The sequence below is a fragment of the Peromyscus leucopus genome, chromosome 5 (genome assembly GCF_004664715.2).
Source record: "Peromyscus leucopus breed LL Stock chromosome 5, UCI_PerLeu_2.1, whole genome shotgun sequence".
In the NCBI taxonomy this organism is placed as follows: Eukaryota; Metazoa; Chordata; class Mammalia; order Rodentia; family Cricetidae; genus Peromyscus; species Peromyscus leucopus.
In genome coordinates this window covers 87,624,812-87,643,877 of record NC_051067.1, presented here as the reverse complement: position 1 = coordinate 87,643,877, position 19,066 = coordinate 87,624,812, and the positions used below count along the sequence as shown (strand labels likewise).

General features: G+C 44.4%; 1 protein-coding gene and 1 long non-coding RNA gene across 3 annotated transcripts in view; both read left to right on the top strand.

Moving 5' to 3' along the window:
• Rnf150 (ring finger protein 150) overlaps positions 1-19,066 on the top strand; it is a 226,823-nt gene that overhangs the window by 73,790 nt on the left and 133,967 nt on the right. The gene's annotated exons all lie outside the window — the stretch shown is intronic.
• On the top strand, positions 10,079-17,315 carry LOC114701656. The gene is made up of 2 exons (XR_003735863.1): positions 10,079-11,790; positions 11,884-17,315. It is a non-coding gene; the product is annotated as an uncharacterized LOC114701656 (long non-coding RNA).

Genomic DNA, 19,066 nt, shown 5'->3' with positions numbered 1-19,066 from the left:
CCATATCAGTTACCTCATGGGCAGGTTTTCTCCCTCCCTGGTGAGAGAGTTTCCAGTGTGATGTGAAAGGTTTCAGCATGTCCCTCGGAGAGGGAAACAGAGTGTTGGAAAGGGAGAGCTCTAGCAGAGAAAGCAGAATGAGATCGTTCTCTGCTTTTCTTTTTCCGTACTGTTCACAGGCTCCATCTCCGTTCATCGTCGAGACCTGGGGCCAATTCTCTGTCTTTGAGCCCTCTCTGCCTCAGCCAGGGAAGGTGACACACACGTGTCACTCTCTTGACTCACTAAAGAATTCTTTTCTATCGTCCTCACCGATCTCTACATGCTTTTTGTGGTCCTCTGGGGAAGCTACTCTGCATGGCCTCACGTGCCTTGTCTAATAACCCACTGTGTCACACCATTCCCTTGTTAGAAGGATCCTGGGTTTGTTTATAATTTTGCTCCTGTTTATTCAGACTTGTTTGGATTTTGCACACATACTTGTGCTGATTCTCCGGGGCCGCCGTCTGTCGGCAGGGCGGCTGTGTTGTACTTTGCATGTGGAATTTCGCTGTGTACACCGTGTTGACTCCTCAGTGCTATAGCTGGTGTCAGCTTTCCCCTGCAGGGGAACAGCTTTTCAAAGAGTATTTCTTGAAATGGTGACATTGAACGCTGTTGGACACTTAGGAGGTGGGCACTTATGGGAGATACTAAGACAAGCAACAGCATCCTGTCCAAGGGGATTATAGATGCCAGGCCATTTCTTCTCTTTCTTCCTAGTGCTATGCTGAGTACTTTACTCTGCCACATGCTGCTCACTGTTGCCATCCTGCAACCCCACCAAGATCCCAGGGCAACCAGTTCAAAGAGAAGCATTCCGTCCTAAAGCAGTAGATCCACCCTGTCTTGGACTAGAACCCCCCAAACTGTGAGCTAAAGAAAATAATCCTTTTGTAACTTTAGTGTCTCAGCATTTTGTTAGAGTGATGCAAAGCTCACACACACACACACACACACACACACACACAGAGTCAGGTCCCTTGTACTCATCCTTTGTTGATCTGCACAGACCTCAGGGACTCAGCAGCAGCCACTGTGTATCAAGAAAGAATGCTAAGCAGCTCAGATGCTTCAGTAGCTTTAGGTGGGCAGGTGACAAGTACTTACATTTTATGGACATCGTACGGTTTTTGAGCACTTTCCATGTTTGATAAATAACAAGTAAAACATTTTTCATTATTCATTTATAAGTGTGTATGCATGTGGTATACATGCCTGTATGTTCATTTGTGTGTCCCTCTTGTGTGACACTCACTAACTCAGCTAGACTGGCTGACAGAGACCTCCAGGTACCCACATCTCTGCCTCACCCTTAGCACTGGGATTGCAGGTGCACACCACAAAGTCTCGCTTTTGTGTGGGTGCTGAGGATCTGAACCCAGGTCCTCATGCTGCCCAGCAGCCATGGTATGGACCGAGCCATCTCCCCAGCCTCACAGGTTCCTCATTCCTAACCACAACCTTGTTGGATAGCTGTGGCGCTTGGTTTTTTTTTTTTTTTTTTCCAGTGAAGAGGCCAAGGACTAGAGAAGCTGTGTAAAAAAATGTTTGAGATAGTATCCCAGGATGGAAGATGAGATGCTAGATGCTAGAAAAGCCACAGCTAGAGGGTATGCGATGGCGGAAAGATCCAGGGTAATTTCAGTGTTTTATGACTGGATAGCTCACATAAGCATGTGAATTGGGGCTTTTCTTAAAATATAAAACAGTTGAACCATAATGCCTCAGAGCTGAATAGAATCCATTCCTTCAGAGGAGAATGATTCCTGCCTGGCTTGTCAGGGTTGGCTTTTGCCACTCATTCGAATTTTTGTACTATTAAGTAGCCAAAGGTTTTTCTTCTAATGAAAATTTTGCATCATTTTTTTAAACTATTGAAATGTAATTTACAATATCAAGCATTACAGGGAAAAGTTAGCTTGTAATTCCCAACTGGCTTGAGAATTTGTCTTTAATTAGTTCCCCTGAGAAAGATTTGTTGAACATATATACTCAAATGAAGGTTGTGGGTCACAGATAAATGCAAACTGAAGTAACCACGCAAAGAGAAAGTTTCACTTTCTAGGTTCACTTAAAACAGCCAAGGAAACCCACTAGGAGAGCAGGAGGGTTCCCTCCACAGCAGTACAAGAGCCAGTGCTTCCTCCCTCACACACAAGCTCATCCATTTTGAGGGGGGCATGCCAAGAAGGCCCTTCTCTGTTACTCCCATTCCTCTCACGTTTCTCTCTGTCTCTTTTCTGTGTGTGTGTGTGCGTGCGTGTACGCGTGCACGCATGTGTGTATGCTAGCTCACATGAGTGCACAGCTGTACATGCATGTATGTGTGCGGGTATATGCATAGCCCTAGGTTAATATTAGGAGTCCTGGTCCAGCGTCCCTCATTCTTCCGAGCAATGTCTCACGACCAAGCTCAGAGCTCAAGCTCATCAATATACCTCATCTCCCTAGTGCAGCAGCATCAGAACCCTGGTCCTCCTGAGGGTCCAGCAAGAACGTTAACTTTTGAGCCATCTCCCAATACCCAGAGCTTTCCTGCAGGCTTCGCTCCCAGGGTCCAGTGCTTTACAGCATCGCGTTCACACATTCCTCCAGGGTAGCCATACAGAAGCCTGGCACATCTCCATCCTGCAGCAGCTTCTCGAAGCTTCCCAGGTCACTGTTGCGGTGAATCACCCTGGCCTTTCTTCCCCACACATTCTCAGTCAGGAACTGTCGTGTTTTAGCAAACGCTGTTTTACTGTTTCCTTTCAAGACTCCATTTTCAACAGAATTTAAAAAGCAGCTACCCGGCATGAGTGAAGCTTCCCACACAAGTGGAGGTAGTCCTTGTCTTTAAGGATCTGATAGAGGTAGGGTTCGCCTTGATTTGCCCACTGCAATCTGTTCCTATCCTCTCCAAGACAGTGCAGTAGCGTGTTCACAGATGCATTTCTCCAATGGCATGCTCTTACTTTTCTATTCACTTTTCTTCTGGTTAATTGCCTTATCATCCAATGCTGGGGAAACGTCATTGCAGCTGACAGTTTTGAATATCCTTGGCGGCAAGAGAAAAGATTATATTGTCTAGCAATGTATGTACATTAAATTCATTGCTGTAAAATAAAGTATAATTCTTAAAGGAAGGATGTAAAGAGAGTCAACGGAGTTTTCATCAAACTAGCATTTATCTCTTCAGGGCTGCTCAGCACACAGCATCAGTACCTTCCTGCCTGTAGTGCTCAGAAAAGTGTGTGTGTGTCAGTGTGTGTGTGAATGTGCATGTGTGTGTGTTTCTGGAACTGAGTTAACTATAGAAGGAATTTACTATGTGTCTGGATTGTAGCTGGGTTAGTAAAATGCTTGCTATACAAACATGAGGACCTGGGTTTGAATCCCCAGCACCCACGTGAAAAAGACAGACTCTGCAGGGCCTGTGTGTGATCACAGTGATGAAGAAGCAGAGACAGGAGGATTCTTGGAACTAGCTGGCTAGCCAGTCTAGCTGAATAAGTGAGCTGTAGGTTCAGTGAGAGATCCTGCCTTAAAACATAAGGTGGAGAACAAGTGAGAAAAACACTTGGTTTGAACTTCTGGCCGCTACATGCACATGCACTCACACCTATACACAAGCACATACATGTGCACACACACACACAGACACATGAAGTTGCTAGTATTTTACCCTGTGTTAATTGGATTTTTGTGTGAATGCTTGAGGGTAGATAAATAAAATATTTGTGTATACCTTAGTTTCTGTTCCTTGAGGTAAATGATTTATAATAAATATCTTCTGGGGTCATACTTGAATTTATTTATGTTTGATGAAAGTTTATCCTGTGACCCACCATGTGTTTGCACATCAGTCTTTGATCAGTTCCAGGAACGGGCAGTTATAGAAGACCAGATTTTCCATCTGGACCAGCCTCTGGCTTTCCGTGCTACATATGAAACCTGTTGATGAAGGGCTGGTGCAAGTGAGGGTGCAAGGCAGAGCCAGAATGCCTGTGCTGGGAAATGTGGGAGGCATTTCGACTCGTCATTCAGAATACTGTCACAACATTTTAATGCACAGAAAAGCTGGCATTTGATATATTGAAAAGCTGGCATTTAATGTATGGAAAAGACTGGCTTTTTTAGACATATGCAAGCTGCAGCATATTAAATCTTGGGAGAACATATATGCACATAAATGTGCACACACAGAGAGACAGACAGAGAGTGTGTGTGTCTTCATATAAGCCCCAGGAGGTTTACACTGACCTTTTAACAAGTTTCAGTGCTTACTTTTTTCATTTCTTTAGACAGCAGGGAGTTTTGTCTTTATTGGTGTCTGGGGTAGGTGTTTCAGAATGTAATTCAGACACAGTGACCCTGCAAAGTTCATCTTCAGATCCTCTCACCAATCCCTGGTGAGTGATGACCATCCCTCCCCCTCCAAGGCCCAGTATGCAGGAAGCCACGGGAGTTGCTATCTAGCAGTAACTGTGCAACCTGTGGAATACAGGGAGTGGAAACAGAGCACAATGGAACGCAGTTTGATCTGATTCATCCTTCAGCTGGCAAAGGTAAAATGAAAAAAATAATGGTCATGGGATGCGAGCAGCACAGATGTTCGGAAGTCAAGGAAGCCATCAGCTGTTTGGGAATCCCTCACACACTGGGCTTCAGAGACACGGAGTCAGTGACTCATGAGCCTGAACTTCAGTTTTGGCCCTGGTGGGCGTCAGTAAATAACAGTTGTGGGAAAGCACAGTCTGCTCTGAAGCTCCCTCCCAGACTGTGGTTGTGTGTTTCCTAGAATGCTCCAATAACGAGTTTACATAAGGGCCACAAGCTTCGGCAACTGCAGAGTGGACTGTGGTCCAGTCGCGGATGCTAGGAATAGAAAAGATCGTGTTCTCTTTAAAGAGGAGCTTTCACATCTGTTTAGGTAGGAGACAGAAACACAAACATTTTATACAAATGCAGTTGTCCCAGGCCCTGTCCCAGGATATCGGAGGGACAGACACTATATTTCATAACTTTTGGCCTGTTACACTCATCACATCTTTACATCATAATCTCAACATTTCTATAATTTTAAAACATTGCAATTTCTATCCACCTCCTGCAGTTTACCTTTTGTAAGTAAACCCTTCTCTGTGGCTCTCTTGCGGAGTCAATTTTTTTTCTTTAATTTATCCTTTATTTCAGCTTGAGTTTACACAGAAACTTTTTATAATATATTTTTATTTTTGTTCTTTCTTAGAGGATTTCATACATGCACAGTGTATATACATCATTCCCACACCTCTCTCCCCTTTCAAATTCTCCCATATCCTCTCACTCCCTCTCAAATTCACAGTCTCTTCTTTAAATACACACTTGCGTGCACACACACACACACACACACACACACACACACACACACACACACTCCTGCTGATTCCATTTAGTGTTGCTAGTATGTATGTGCGTTTATGGCTGACCACTTGGGATTGGATAACCTATTAGGGAGCTCGTCATCCCTGCAGAAGATTGATTCGCCCTCATTCCACACCCACTGATTGCCATAGCTCTCTGTGTGGGGGTGGAGCTCTGTGAAATTTCTCTCATCTGTGTTGGCATGTCAGCTGGGTTTGTGTGTGTGTGTGTGTGTGTGTGTGTGTGTGTGTGGCAACTATATTGCTAAGATTTCATGGACGCAGCTTCCCTACCGTGTCCAGAGACCACTGTCTCCAGGCAGGAGAGATCCTCGGGCTCTCTCTCTCCTTCTACCCCATGTCTGTGGTTTGCCCTGATCCTTAGGTGTAGGCGTTACACTGTAGATGTATCAGTTGAAGTGGGATCTCAGGCTCATTTGTTCTTTGCATGTTGACAAGTTGTGGATCTCTGTGAGAGTCTCCATTTGTTGCAAAAAGAAGCTTCTTTGATGAGGGGTGAGAGCTACAATTCTCTGTGGGTATAAGGTAAAAATATTTAGGATGAAGTTAGAAATTATACTGATCAAAGCAAACAGAGTCCATGCCTCTCCAGCCAGGAGTCGTTGATTAGGGTCCCAGTGCTGGGCACTAATGCCCCGCTACTGAGCTGGCCTTAACTCCAACCAGACAGCTGTTGGTTACCCCCAAGCAAAGGTGACACTAATGAACCACTGGAAATATCTTGCCAGATTGGTCATTGTGTTTTAGAGGTTTTACAGTACCAATAAAAGGAAACCAGTTTCACAGATTGACTAATAGCTGAGTGGGTCAATGACCAAAATTTTTAATTAAAAAAATACAGTGGTTTGGTTGATACTCATTATCTCTTGTATTATGGAAGAAATGGATCACAAAAAGGTGATCTTACAGGTGAATGTAGATGCAAAAGTAAAAATAATATTGGAGATTCATGGGCTGAAACTCTCATTTCAGATCCCTAAATAAATCATCTGTCTCCACGGTGCACGTTGATAGGGTTATGGGTATCTGCCAGGAACAGGAAGGCTCAACACAGCTAACATTTGCTAAGTACTTCAGTTCTTTGTATATTGTGTCTCACTCAATATTTACAAAGTCTTCCTCAGTCTGGCTTTATGCTGCTATAACACAACGCCTGAGACTGGATAAGCAATAAAGAAAAAAGGTGGAGACAGGGAAATCCAAAGCCAAGCAAGGGTCCTTATAAGGTAAGGGTCTCCTTGCTGTGTCCACTCAGGGTAGAAGGTGGAAAAGCAACAGAGCGTGTGCATGAGAAAGGACAGGGTGCTGACCCCGCTACAAGGAGCCTTCTCCCCTGATAATATGATAAAGCACCCTGTGAGGGCACAGAGATCCGCCCCACCTCTCGACACCAGATGGAAATCTGGGAGAGACGCAGACTGTGTCCAATAGAAACTGTGTTTTCACTTTGCCGTTTATTTGATCTGCTGTTGATTTTCCATTTAGTATGATTGGCACCCACCAGTAACTTTTGCTTTCCAGATGCTTTTAGGGCTTGATTTCTTTAGATCCGTGGTTCTCAACCTTCCTAACACTGTGACCCTTTAATACAGTTCCTCATGCTGTGGTGACACCCAACCATAAAATTATTTTAGTTGCTACTTCATAACTGTAATATTGCTACTGTTATGAATCATAATATAAATACCTGTGTTTTCCAATGGTCTTAGGTGACCCCTGTGAAAGGGTCATTCAACCCCAAAAGAGTCGCCACCCACAAGTTGGGAACCATGGGTTTAGAGTGTAGTGGAAACTGGCGGTTACAGTGATAGGATCACATTGCATTGTTTCAGACTGATCTCAGTTTACAGAGAACAAACCCCAAAAAGAAAAAGCCACTTGAGTGGTTGAGCTTTTAGAACAGAGCCAGTTTTTGAAGAACATTGGGTGTTCTCTGTGACTGGGTTAGGAGAAGTGGGTGGCAAACCAGGAGACCTGGAGACTGGGGAAGTGGCCTGCCACACAAGCATAAGGACCCAAGTTCAGGTCCCAGGACCCTTGGAGGAAGCAGAGCTCAGCTGCACGTGCCTATAATCCCAGTCCTGAGGAAGCAGACACAGATTAATCCCCCAGCCTCGGTAGGACTGGGCGAAACCTGAGTTTCATGTCCAGAGACTGTCTCAAAGACAGGGCGGAAAGTAATAAAGATAGCAGATGTTGGTATTCAGGTTCCACACCTGCATATGCACACGCATACATGCACGTGCACACACACACACATACTCTCTCACTCACACACACTCACATAGAGGCATGAAGATATTGATTTGTCTTAATTAAGTGTGTTGAAGGGAGTTCTATTTGTCTGAAGCAATTTCATTCTTTAAGTAAACACATCTCACGTTTTATGCAAGACTTCCCTCTCCAGATGGACCATTTTGTTCAGTACACTCCTCACAGTGGAATCAGTAGCTGTTACTGTCACAGTAACAGGTGAAGTGTTAGTAACAATGTCCAGAAAATGTCCAATCAAGTGTCTTGTCTTGACAATACTCCATTATGCAAACATGAGCATGGTCTATGTCTCCATGCAACTGAATCATCTATGAATCTCTGAAATATTTCCAGTGTAAACATCTTAGATTCTTTAGTGAATTGAATTTAACATGTTTTCTTACTCATAGCTGTCATCTGGTCCATTAGTTTTATTACATGTCATACATATGTATTAGATATATGTTGTAACTTCTCTTGTGCTTGGTTGCTGCTGATGGATGGATTTGATTGGCCGCCAAGTGTTGAAGAAGGCTACGTCCCTGCCGTCAGTCTCACTGGAATTATGCCCACGTATTTATTGGAAAATATGTTTTTAATCTTTACTGATGACTCCACAGTTTCAAATTACTAAAATTTCGTTTAGGAAAGTATCTGTTTTTCTAGCTTAGGATGTACTAGCTCTGTGAGCACACTGCTTTATCTACTTGGATAGGGCTTCATGATTTAGACACCCTTGCATACCTCCCTCCTCCCTTTGTGGTCTCAGTCTCCTCCCTCCCATCTCCTGGACTTCATTGTTGCTCCTGGACTCATCATCCACTGTGGCTGACTTCAGAGTTCTCACTTTATATTCCATTTCCATCTTTGCCCTGCTACATTATCTAAAGAAAATATTCCTGGGATGTGTTCTTACAACACCCAACACTGTAAGTTAATCATTGGTTTGACAGTCTCCCTAACTAACTCCCTTCTATCTTGACCCACAAGCGACTGTATTCACATTTTTCAGGATCGGCTTCACACAGCATAGTAGGTGCTCAATGAACTTTTCTAAATAAGTGACTGTTTGTAATATTAGGCAACATTTACTAAACAGGTTAGGATGGCAAGTATTTTGGATAACAATGCCAACAAATAACCTTAAAATTTAAAAACCTCAACCAGACAGATGCTGCTGCTGCTGCTGCTGCTGTGGTTAGGAGCCACTGAGGGAAAAATCAGGATACAATGATGCTTCTTCGTGATGTTGCCATATCAGAGAACTCTCAGCTCTTTCTACAAACTATAAGTACTTCAACTTCATGAATGAACACTGTCTTCATATGATGGTATATATATATATATATATATATATATATATATATACATGATTATCTGTTCACTTTTAAATCTTATTTCTTATAAAATAGGTACACTATATGAAAATTTAAATACTTTCCTGACCATGTTGGAGTCTCTGCATGCACATAACTCTTATAAACTAACTTGTATTGCTAATTACCCGCTGTCTTTTCTTAATATTATACCAGTGACAAATCGGCTTCTCCCAGCTTTCCCAGGAAAGATGAAATCTACTTTCTCGCAGCTGGGAATAATTCAGTCCTTGGCATACAGTGTCTCGGATTTCTATCTTGGGAAAAATTCTTTTTTGGTCCAACAGTTTATTGCAAAAATGATTCAGGCTTCTGTTTACATGTTGAAAAAAATAAATCATATTATTTTATTGGGCAACTGGGACTAGTTCCTTCAAAGCAATTTGAAAATTCCAAATCTGTTTGAGCTGTTTTTTTTCCTTTAGGAAAAAGTAAGGTTTCTAATGTCCTTACCCAGCTCTGCTTTTCTTGGCCCCTTCTGTGAAACGGATTCCTCTTCTTGTGGCTGCCTTATCTGCACAGTGAAATAAGGTTTCCCCAGCAAGTGCCAGGCAGTGCCTTTATGACAGTACAATAATGCATCAGCTGTAAAGGGAGATTCTTTCTCTCCCAGTGGCCTTTGGAGTGGGCACACAGTGAGTCTGTAGGCGCTAGATTCCATGCTTTGGGGAAGGCTAGGGGGACGGGGTGCTGAGGAGTGATCTTACATAAAAAGAAGGAAAAGAGTGGACACTTAACTGGAATGTCACATTTTAAAACGAATTAGAAGGGACGAGGGCTGTCTCAGCAGGTAAGGGCACTTGCTGCTCTTACAGACACGTGTTCGGCTCCCAGCACTTACACTGGGCAGCTGACAATCACCTGTAACCCCATGACCAAGGCAATCTCTCCTGGCAATGCACTGCTCTCTCTCTCTCTCTCTCTCTCTCTCTCTCTCTCTCTCTCTCTCTCTCTCTCTCTCTCACACACACACACACACACACACACACACACACACACACACACACAGGCTTGTGCATGGGAAAAAAATTAAAGGTATTTTTAAAAAAAAGAACCAAAACCCCATGTTCATTCCAGTATAATAAGGACAGCAGCCAGCCTACTACCCCTCATGTAATCAAACATTATAAACATCACTTCTTACATCAAAGAATAATGTGACAAAAATAATGAAAAATAATGATTAGTCTTTAGTAAGCACCAAGTCAAAGGAAGCTAAAGAACCTAGAAGTCAGAAAAAGAATAAAATATTTTTTGTAGGAAAAACTCAAACCAGCATTCTATGAGTTGCAGTAATTTTGAACTAAGGGTTCCTTTGGGTAAGAGAAGTTTATTACAATTAGGGGTTCGTTTGCTTTGGCTGTGCTGTTTGGTCATGGGTACTATCGTGAGTAATTTCTTTCTTCTCACCGAATTTTGTCTAACCAGTGGTATCAACGTTTCTCAGATAAATTTATAAGCTAGCAGCACCCACAGAATGTAGCAATTAAGACTTCCCTTGTCTAGAAAGGAATACAATGCTGCGACCATTTCCATAGAGATTCACTAAACAACATCCTTCATATAGCCCATTATTCTAAGTCAGGGCTGCACTTTCCAAAGCTTTAGAGATCCACTGAACAATGCACATACAGCTAACACCACTACAAAAATGTGCCAGGGCGCTACATGTTGGTGTTATTTTGTTTTGTTTTGTTTTTACCATAAAGAAGATAAAATTCGAATTGTAAGTCTGGTGTTTTCAGGCAGCTGTGATCTGGCCCGTAACTGTCATGGTCCCCTCCTCTCCTGCTTAGTCGCTCAATTTTACAAGTGCTTGCTGTGTGCCAGAGACAGAGTGCCACAGTGGCATAGACCAGGCACAGCCCTGCGTGCAAACTTTAAAACGTCTCCCTAGGGTGGAAAGCGTCGCTGTATTTTTTTTCTCACTCCTCACGCCTGTGCCGTGGATAGTGTTAGAAACCTTCACATGTACTTCCTATATGTACTTGTATAATTTATGACTCTCTCGGCCCCGAATGCCTGTACTGCCTGTCATTCTGCCTCTCGGTTCCTCATTCCTTCCAGAACCACCAGATGCCCCTTAGTCATTCTGGGTGTTATTCAAACACGGCTTCCGAACTACAGCTCCCCCTTTGGACTGCCGGTGGTGCTCGCCCGCCCCAGTGATTGACAGAATGTCTTGCATTCTAGCAAAAGCTAAAGGACATTCATTAAATTGAAAATGGCACCGTGAAAACATCTTGGACAATTGTTCTCCTGTTTAAACCAAATACATCAGTTTAATCTTAATTCTTGCTGTCTCACTTTCCTGGCTCCAGTGCTTGCGTGCACGCCACCAAATGTCACCTGTGCTTCATCATGAGTGTCACATGGGCGGAGACTCCCAGGCTCCTGTGGAGCTGAATGTGCAAAGGTATCACTGTAGACAGGCAGAGTAACCAGTGAGGGTCTCTGCCTCCCTCAAGGTGCTGTGTTCTTATAGCTGATATGTCTCCGGAAACATTAGTAATCATTGATTAATATTATTACTGTTACTCTATAATAATACTCATTTACCACTTCAGCGTTTAGGAGCACATACGTCTTCTCCACTGCTCCTAAGAGCATTGCTCTCTTGCCTCCCTGTCCTTGTGTCTCCACTAAAGCATTCATAGCTTTTTTCCTCAGGCTGTACAAGGATTCCTCTGCTCGTGACATTGAAGTTTGTGAAGGTGAACGGGTTAGCACAGAAAGGAGCCTGTCACGTGCTGGCTCCCACCGAGAGGACCTGGGACCTCCTGAACGGTGTTCCCTCCACTCCTAAGGTGAACGGGTTAGCACAGAAAGGAGCTCTGACCTGGAGCCTGTCACGTGCTGGCTCCCACCGAGAGGACCTGGGACCTCCTGAACAGTGTTCCCTCCACTCCTCAGAGGCAGAGCCATCTCCATCTGAGCTTTCATTCTTCGCTTTTCAAAACTGGAACCCTGTCCTGGCTAAACAGCACCCCATCCCTCCTCTACCCCAGCCCCCAATCTACCACTCTACTTTTTTGTTTCTTTAATAACTGTTTTTACTGTGCTATTCTCGTTGTGACCAGACAATTTCATGCAGTATAATGTCAAATCTCATCCACTTTGCAATGATGTGACAGTATTTCCTTCCTTTGTATCATATTTTATATAATGTTCCTTCCTATGTATGTGATGCATTTGGTTACCTGTCACTCGTAGATGAATATTTCCATTGTTTGTACATCTTGGATACTATGGACAATGGTACAGGGAACCCCTGCCTCTGTGGATATCTCTTCGAGAACTTTCTTCACTTCAGGACATTTGATGTCATAGTTTGTAAGGAAACTGTGTTTGCTTGGCACAACAATGATTACTTCTGCCCAGGGAAGTAATGTCAGGGTCAATTGTCTCATAAAATTATTCAACTACCCTTAAATCAATAATGATAATAGTAAAGAGTCATTGCCTAATGCTTCAGTAAGAAGCAGCCTATCCTTATGGCTTCCCATCCCCACACACTAAGTGCTCACAGGCACTCTGTTTTAATTATCCCAGAAGTTGAGCCGGGGTTGGAGGTACTGTGCAAAGAGGACCTGGCAGGCATGGACTGGAGTGTTACAGAGAATGTCTGCTTTACACTGTGTAGCGCTCCCCTCCCCTCGCCCCCGCTCCCACCATGGTGCATAACAAACTATCAACCAACCCAGCAGAGAGGGGCTGGAAATTGCATGGAATGACATGTGGCAGAGCCTATTCTACCAAAGGAAAAAAAAATCAAGGAATGGAATGGCGTATTCAGTGACTAGTGTACAGTCCAGGGGAAGGATTTGCTTTTTTCAAAGAGATATGTGCTTTCTGTGGTTTCTACATAATTTTTCATCCCAGAGAATACCAGTGTGTTCACACATTATATATAGCCAGCTCCTCCATTAAAACACAGTTAGGTCCTTGCAAGAATAGCTGTGAAAAATATTTAGGCCATCCATTCTTAGAATCACCTGCTTTCTGAGCCCTAAGAAAAGAAATAATCATTAATGCATGGTGCATATTTGTGGGTGGATGGGTGTGCGTGTGTACATGTTCACATGAGTGTATGTGTGTATGCACATGCAGTAGAGACTAAAGGTTGACATCACATGTCTTCCTTTATAACAGTCTACCTTATTTTCTGAGACAGAATCTCTCATTGACTCTGGAATTCTGATGGGCAAGACTAACTGAGCGGCCAGCCCCAGAGGACCTCCTGGCTCTGCCTCACCAGCAGTGTGATTACAGGCGGCCACATCCAGCTCTTCCACAGACGCTGTGATGAAGCTCAGGTCATCGCTCTTGGGCAGCAAGCAGTTTATTGAGTCCTCTCCCAACCCTGACATGGTACATTCTGACAAACAAGGCTGGTCTTGGGGGATCTTCTTGATATTTGTGGTTGCTCATTTCCAGATCTTTCTGGAATTGACATCACTGGATCAAGGACAGCTCCCTAAATGGTCAATTGCCTTTTAGAACATGGATTTTGCTGACAGGTTCCGGTTTTTATCAGAAGTGATATTGTTTTCTTTTATTACTGTAAAGCATGAAATAAACAAAATATCAAAAGTACACTTGAGGGTTGTACAGTGCATTAAAGTTAAGAAACACTTCATTTCCACTGTATTCCTCAGACAGAGACCAATATTTAGAGTCTCAAACAAGCAACAGTTGGTACCTAGAAATAAGTTGAAACCTGACAATCTGCATGGAATCAGAGAAGCTGACATCACAGAACGGCTCCGATGAGCCTTCTCCTACTCCATTTTTCTTTTTTCTCCAACATTCCCTACCGACAGTAAAATTCATACTCTGTTTGCCTAATGAACCACAAAGCTGGAGTTTCCTAGGGGCGCTGTCTGTAACAGTCGTGGCGAGCTTCCAGAATTTTCCAGCAGGGAACAGACTTTTTCTCTTTTAAACTCTCAAGCTATTGGCAAAAGGCAGCCCCCTATTAAATGACTAAGACTAAACCACTGGTTTTGGAAAAGAGCCCCATCCATCAGCGGGAGCCTAGGGAAGAGCCAGCTAAGTGACTGGGCATCTCTTGTGGTCACACATAATGGGGATTAATCATCAGGGATCCTAACTAATTCCAGCCACTGCGTCTTAATGAATGTCAAATGTGAGCCCACCAGGCTTTGTCCCTCCTGACGTTAGGACATCTGAATGGGTCTGTTGTCTAGTATTCTACACAGTAATGTGATTGATTCTACACAGGGAGTTTTGGGTTCCAGCTTGTCCCGGTACCAAATATGCAACATGCAAAGTGAGATTTCCATAATGACTCCATCAGTGGCAGGACAGCTCAGCTCTGGGACATGTCATCTATCATAGTTTAACTTTGACTTCCTGTCAGATTTACTCTGCATTAAATGTGCATCGTAATGGAGCAAAGTTGGTTCAGAATCATGTATGTGCACATGCATGTGAATGTGTGTAGGCATGTGTTTGCAGATGTGCATTTGTATGTGTGTGTGGCGACTGAAGGTCACCTCATATATCCTTCCTCGGGAGGTACCCACCTTGTTGGTTTTCTTAGTTATTTTATTTTATGTGTGTGAGTGTTTTCCTTCTATGGATGTGCACCTTGTGTGTTCCTGTGGAAGCTAGAAGAGGGTACCAGATCCTTTGGGCCTGAAGTTGAGAAGGTAACCCCATGTCTTTGGAACCAATCACTCCAGAGTCAAAAGGAGCTTGTCCATGACTGTAGTCATGGGATTCATTTTCTCCTTGCTATCTAATGACTTTATTTCCCAGAGCTGGTGGACTCCCAGGAGGGATGATTGAAACTTCCTAACCCAAAGCCCGACCCACGACCTGGCCCTCGGTGCAGTGGAGACGGTTGTGTGGACTGTGGAAGGACTCATTCAGTCATAGCTCCTTTTGTCCCTTTTCTCTGAGTTTTAAAAATTCAAAAAGTATTTCAGTTGTTTATTTCATACTGAGTTTTAGCCTGTTCATTTGGTCAAGCTATACCACCAGCCCAGCTCTGCTTATTTTAAATGATTGATGCTTTTTTTTTTTTAATTAGCAAGGTGTCTTTTACTGAAAATCTTTGACAGAAAATGCTTTACACATCTCTAAATGATGGTTTATCTAGTGGCAGAACTGCAGGCCATTCTCTCCCAGTTCGTGAATCTTCTTTCAAATTTGGATCCACGTCACCACTTGAGGTGGTGGTTAGATTTGGGCCGCTTCCTCGCCTAGATGAACGTCGGTGTTCAACATCTCAAGGGCCATTTGCTCCCTGGCTTTTCGGCTCCTGGCTGTTATTTTGTTCTGTTTTCTCCTTTATGGAAATTGTTCTTGACAAGAGTTTTTCCAACTCTTTTAGTGACATTGTTTCAGGGCCATGGATTTTATAAGTTCTCTCTCTCTCTCTCTCTCTCTCTCTCTCTCTCTCTCTCTCTCTCTCTCTTATCAGAGTTTCTTGAGGCAGTCTGTCTTTGTTACGGGGTCTGTCAGCTAATTCCAACACAATATGCAGGTTTCTCGATTGCTTTGTAATTAAGGACCATGAGTTTATGTTTGGTGACTTGTAACCAGTGAAGCTCCCATGTGCCTGGGGTGGCGGTCTGCCCCCATGTTTTATACCTGGTCCTGCTTTCTGGGGGTTCTGGAGACAGGTACAAATTTAAGAATATTTACTTAAATTTCCAGTGCATTTTCTTAATGTTTGACCTCCAGGCATAAATGAGGAGAGACCGTATATTTGAATCTTGAGCTTTTTTTTCCCTCCTCAGAGGCCAAGCTGCCATGCTCGGTCCCTTCCTTTGACTCTAGAGGCACAGGCCATTGTCCAGATTTGCTGGTGTGCAGTGGGAATGGCGTCCTGCTGTCCCAGTGCTGATGCAGATCCCAACTCCAGCTCCCATCCTGAGCCCTAACAAGCCAGGCTCCACAGCTGGCAGGATCAGGCCGCTGGCATCTCAGGCAGGACCACTTTCATCCCCGGTCTGGGTTTTAGTTTTTCTTTAGCTTTGCCTCCAGAATTTTCCTTAAGTTTCTGTGATTGAAGCTGCTCATCACAAGAAATAACTGCCATGGTTTAGGGGGCATTTCTTGAGAGGACCATTCCCTGAGTATTCTGCCACAGTTCCAGTGCCTGTTAGATGAGTGGCCGAACATACAGAGAAATCATCTGAACATTCTGGAAGGAGGCAAACTAAACAAATCAGAAAAGCCAGAAAGCATGGGGGTTTTTGTTTTTATTGTTCTATGTGTATAGAGACACGCTTTCTGTCCCAAGAACCCCTAGCTCTCTGAGGAGGTTGAGGGCTTGAAGTGCAGAACACGAACTGAGTCACCCTGAAGCTACAGAATACAGACTGGACATTTAAGATGCCATAAAGTATCTCAGTAATATTTACAGTTAACGATACACCAATATGTGATTTTGTGTATGCTAGTCAAGTAAAATAGATGGAAGTTAATTTCACCAAATTCTTTTTTATGTGTCCAATAGAAATTTTTAAATTCTGTCTGTGCCTCCTCTATCTCTATTGGCCAGCATTATTGTTCACAGTAAGTGCATAATAAATGCTGGTTGAATGAATAAGTAAAGCCAGGTGGTAAGGTCTCATTGACATTATTCTAAAACAGTCCATGATGAGAGTTCTACAGTCTCTGAGAGGACTTCCTTTTGATAATCTCACATCTGTGAAAAGGTGAGGTGAGAGAATAGAGCTTATTCCCTGCATTGCAACAAATGCAGACGAAAAGCAGCTGAGGGAAAGGCATTTAGCCAAACACCTTCAACAGTCGCTCTAGGATAGTAATACAGGCTTCTCCAGGCATGCTCTTTAGGAAAATGTCACCTTTGTGCACGGTGTAGGAGCATTTCAAGGGTGGCACACTTGTCCTCGGGATCTGCTTCTCCAAGTCGCCTTGCGCTCCTTCACCATGTGGGTAGTCACAGCGAGAGTGCCAGGGTGAGGAAGACGCCTCGCGCTTGCTCAGAGTGCTTGCTTATTCGCAGGCCTTTCAAACGTGCCTGGTCACTGAATGGTGTGTTTGCTCTTGGGTTGAGGAATGAGCTACAGCTGGCAAAGCCAGCCACAGATGCCATTTGCTCTTTGTGGCCAGGAAGCTCGCTATGTGACATTTCTAAGGAACCTAGTTTTCCCTTGTCACTCACTACATTCCCCAGCAGACTGCTAACGAAGTACATATGTTCTTTCTCCAAGAGGGATGTTGGGGGAGGGAGAGAAAACCAAGAAAAAGGAAACACAAGCTCAAAGATCTGGAGCCTCCTAAGAACTGGTAACTGACCTCCTGCTGAGCAAAGCTGCAAAGAGTTGCTTGCCTCGGTGGAAACCCTGTGCCTGCCCGCTGACACCCTGTCTCCACGCCATTTTTTTCTTGTGTAAAGAGATTCTTTCCCATTACCCTTTATTCCTGAAAGCTGTAACCAATGTCTTCTTCACATGCTTTCTGAATCTTAGCCGTTGTCATTGTGACTGTCACTGTGGATGGTGTTGGCACAGTGTTCCTCTCAGCTCGGAATGGAACAGGAGTCGCAGTTCGGAGTCTCCTGTTGACTGGTTGCAGCCAGCAGTCAGTGAGTGAGCTGCAGGGCTCAGCTTCGGCCTCAGGACTTCCAGCTTCCCCTTTGAGGCTTGCACACTGCCACAAAATCATTTGTATCATACATTCTCCTCCTGTGTTCTGGAACAGAGACACGAGGGACACGGGACCGAATACCAGGAACAGAGCAGCACCAAGGGGCTTTGGCCTTGGGCATTGTGGACAACTTGATTTCCTTGAGTTGGCTTCTCCCTGGAGCAAAGGGACACGTCTGTACCCCGGGGCCTGTGATGAGGAGACAAGCATGTGGACCCAATAGCTGAAGCATGTGGAAGGAAGTTCACCTCTGAAGTGCACTTGTCTGTAACGTTTATCAGATGTTCTTATTCAGTCCTTATGTTCAGTTCCAGTGTGCAGGCAAGGATTCTCCATCCCCCACTGTGTGCGTCACAGGAACAAAAGTCTCAACAGCCCTGTGCAGACTGAATGACTGGGCCTCTTTTCCTCTGTGACCTCTGACCTCTGGCGTCTGATGCCGCTTGACGGTATGTGTCCGCAGACTTGCTCCCTCGTTGGAGGGTGCAGTCACACTGGAGAGCGCCGGGATTGGCTTTTACTGCTTGGTGCCCTGACAAGGAGTCTTTCTTTGACCAACCTCTCCGCAGGCTCCCCGAGCTCTCCATCAACCGGGTGGAGATTTCCATATTCCAGTTGGGTATCTTTTTCCTTGTCTCTATTGTCAGTGATCGCAAAGAAGCTGCTAACAGTTCAGCTGGAATCCACCTTTCTCTTGATATTTTACCTGAGCAATTCCCCATCCACTGACCCCGCCTGTTTCTTGACTACAAATCCCCACAGTTTATGGTTTTTGTTTTTTACATTAGGCTGTGTTCTAGGCTGAGGCTTCTCTTCCTCGACTGTGACAGCCCTGAGGAAAACATGCTCCTGGCACTTTAGAGACTAGCAATCTTTGGGTCACTGACATGCTGAGTCACAGTGTCTAGCTTCTCCTCCAGTGGAATAGGCCTAGTCCAACCCAGCTCTGACTCTCGACTGCCCACGGATCCCACTCAAGAGTGTAACCGAATGGGAGAAGCTCCATCATGAAGACCTTCAGAAAGAAACAAATCGTGAAAGGACACGTGCTTTGGCCTTGGCCTGCCTGTCCCGGGATGAGCTGAGGAAGAAGGACGATGAGGCCATCCGTAGGGTCTAGAAGACTGGCTTACCTTTGGCCTATGTTCCTGCTTAGGAGAACTGGGAGAAAGAATGTCCACCACACTGGGGTATTACCGGGCACTAGGAAGAGACACTGCAGACAGGTCATACGTGGGAACAGTGTTTGCGAAGTCATGCATGTTCTCTGGCAGGTGCAGCCGGGAGAATCTGATGACTGGGCCTCCTGGGTCCTAGTCTTGCTGGCAGAGGGTAGGCTGG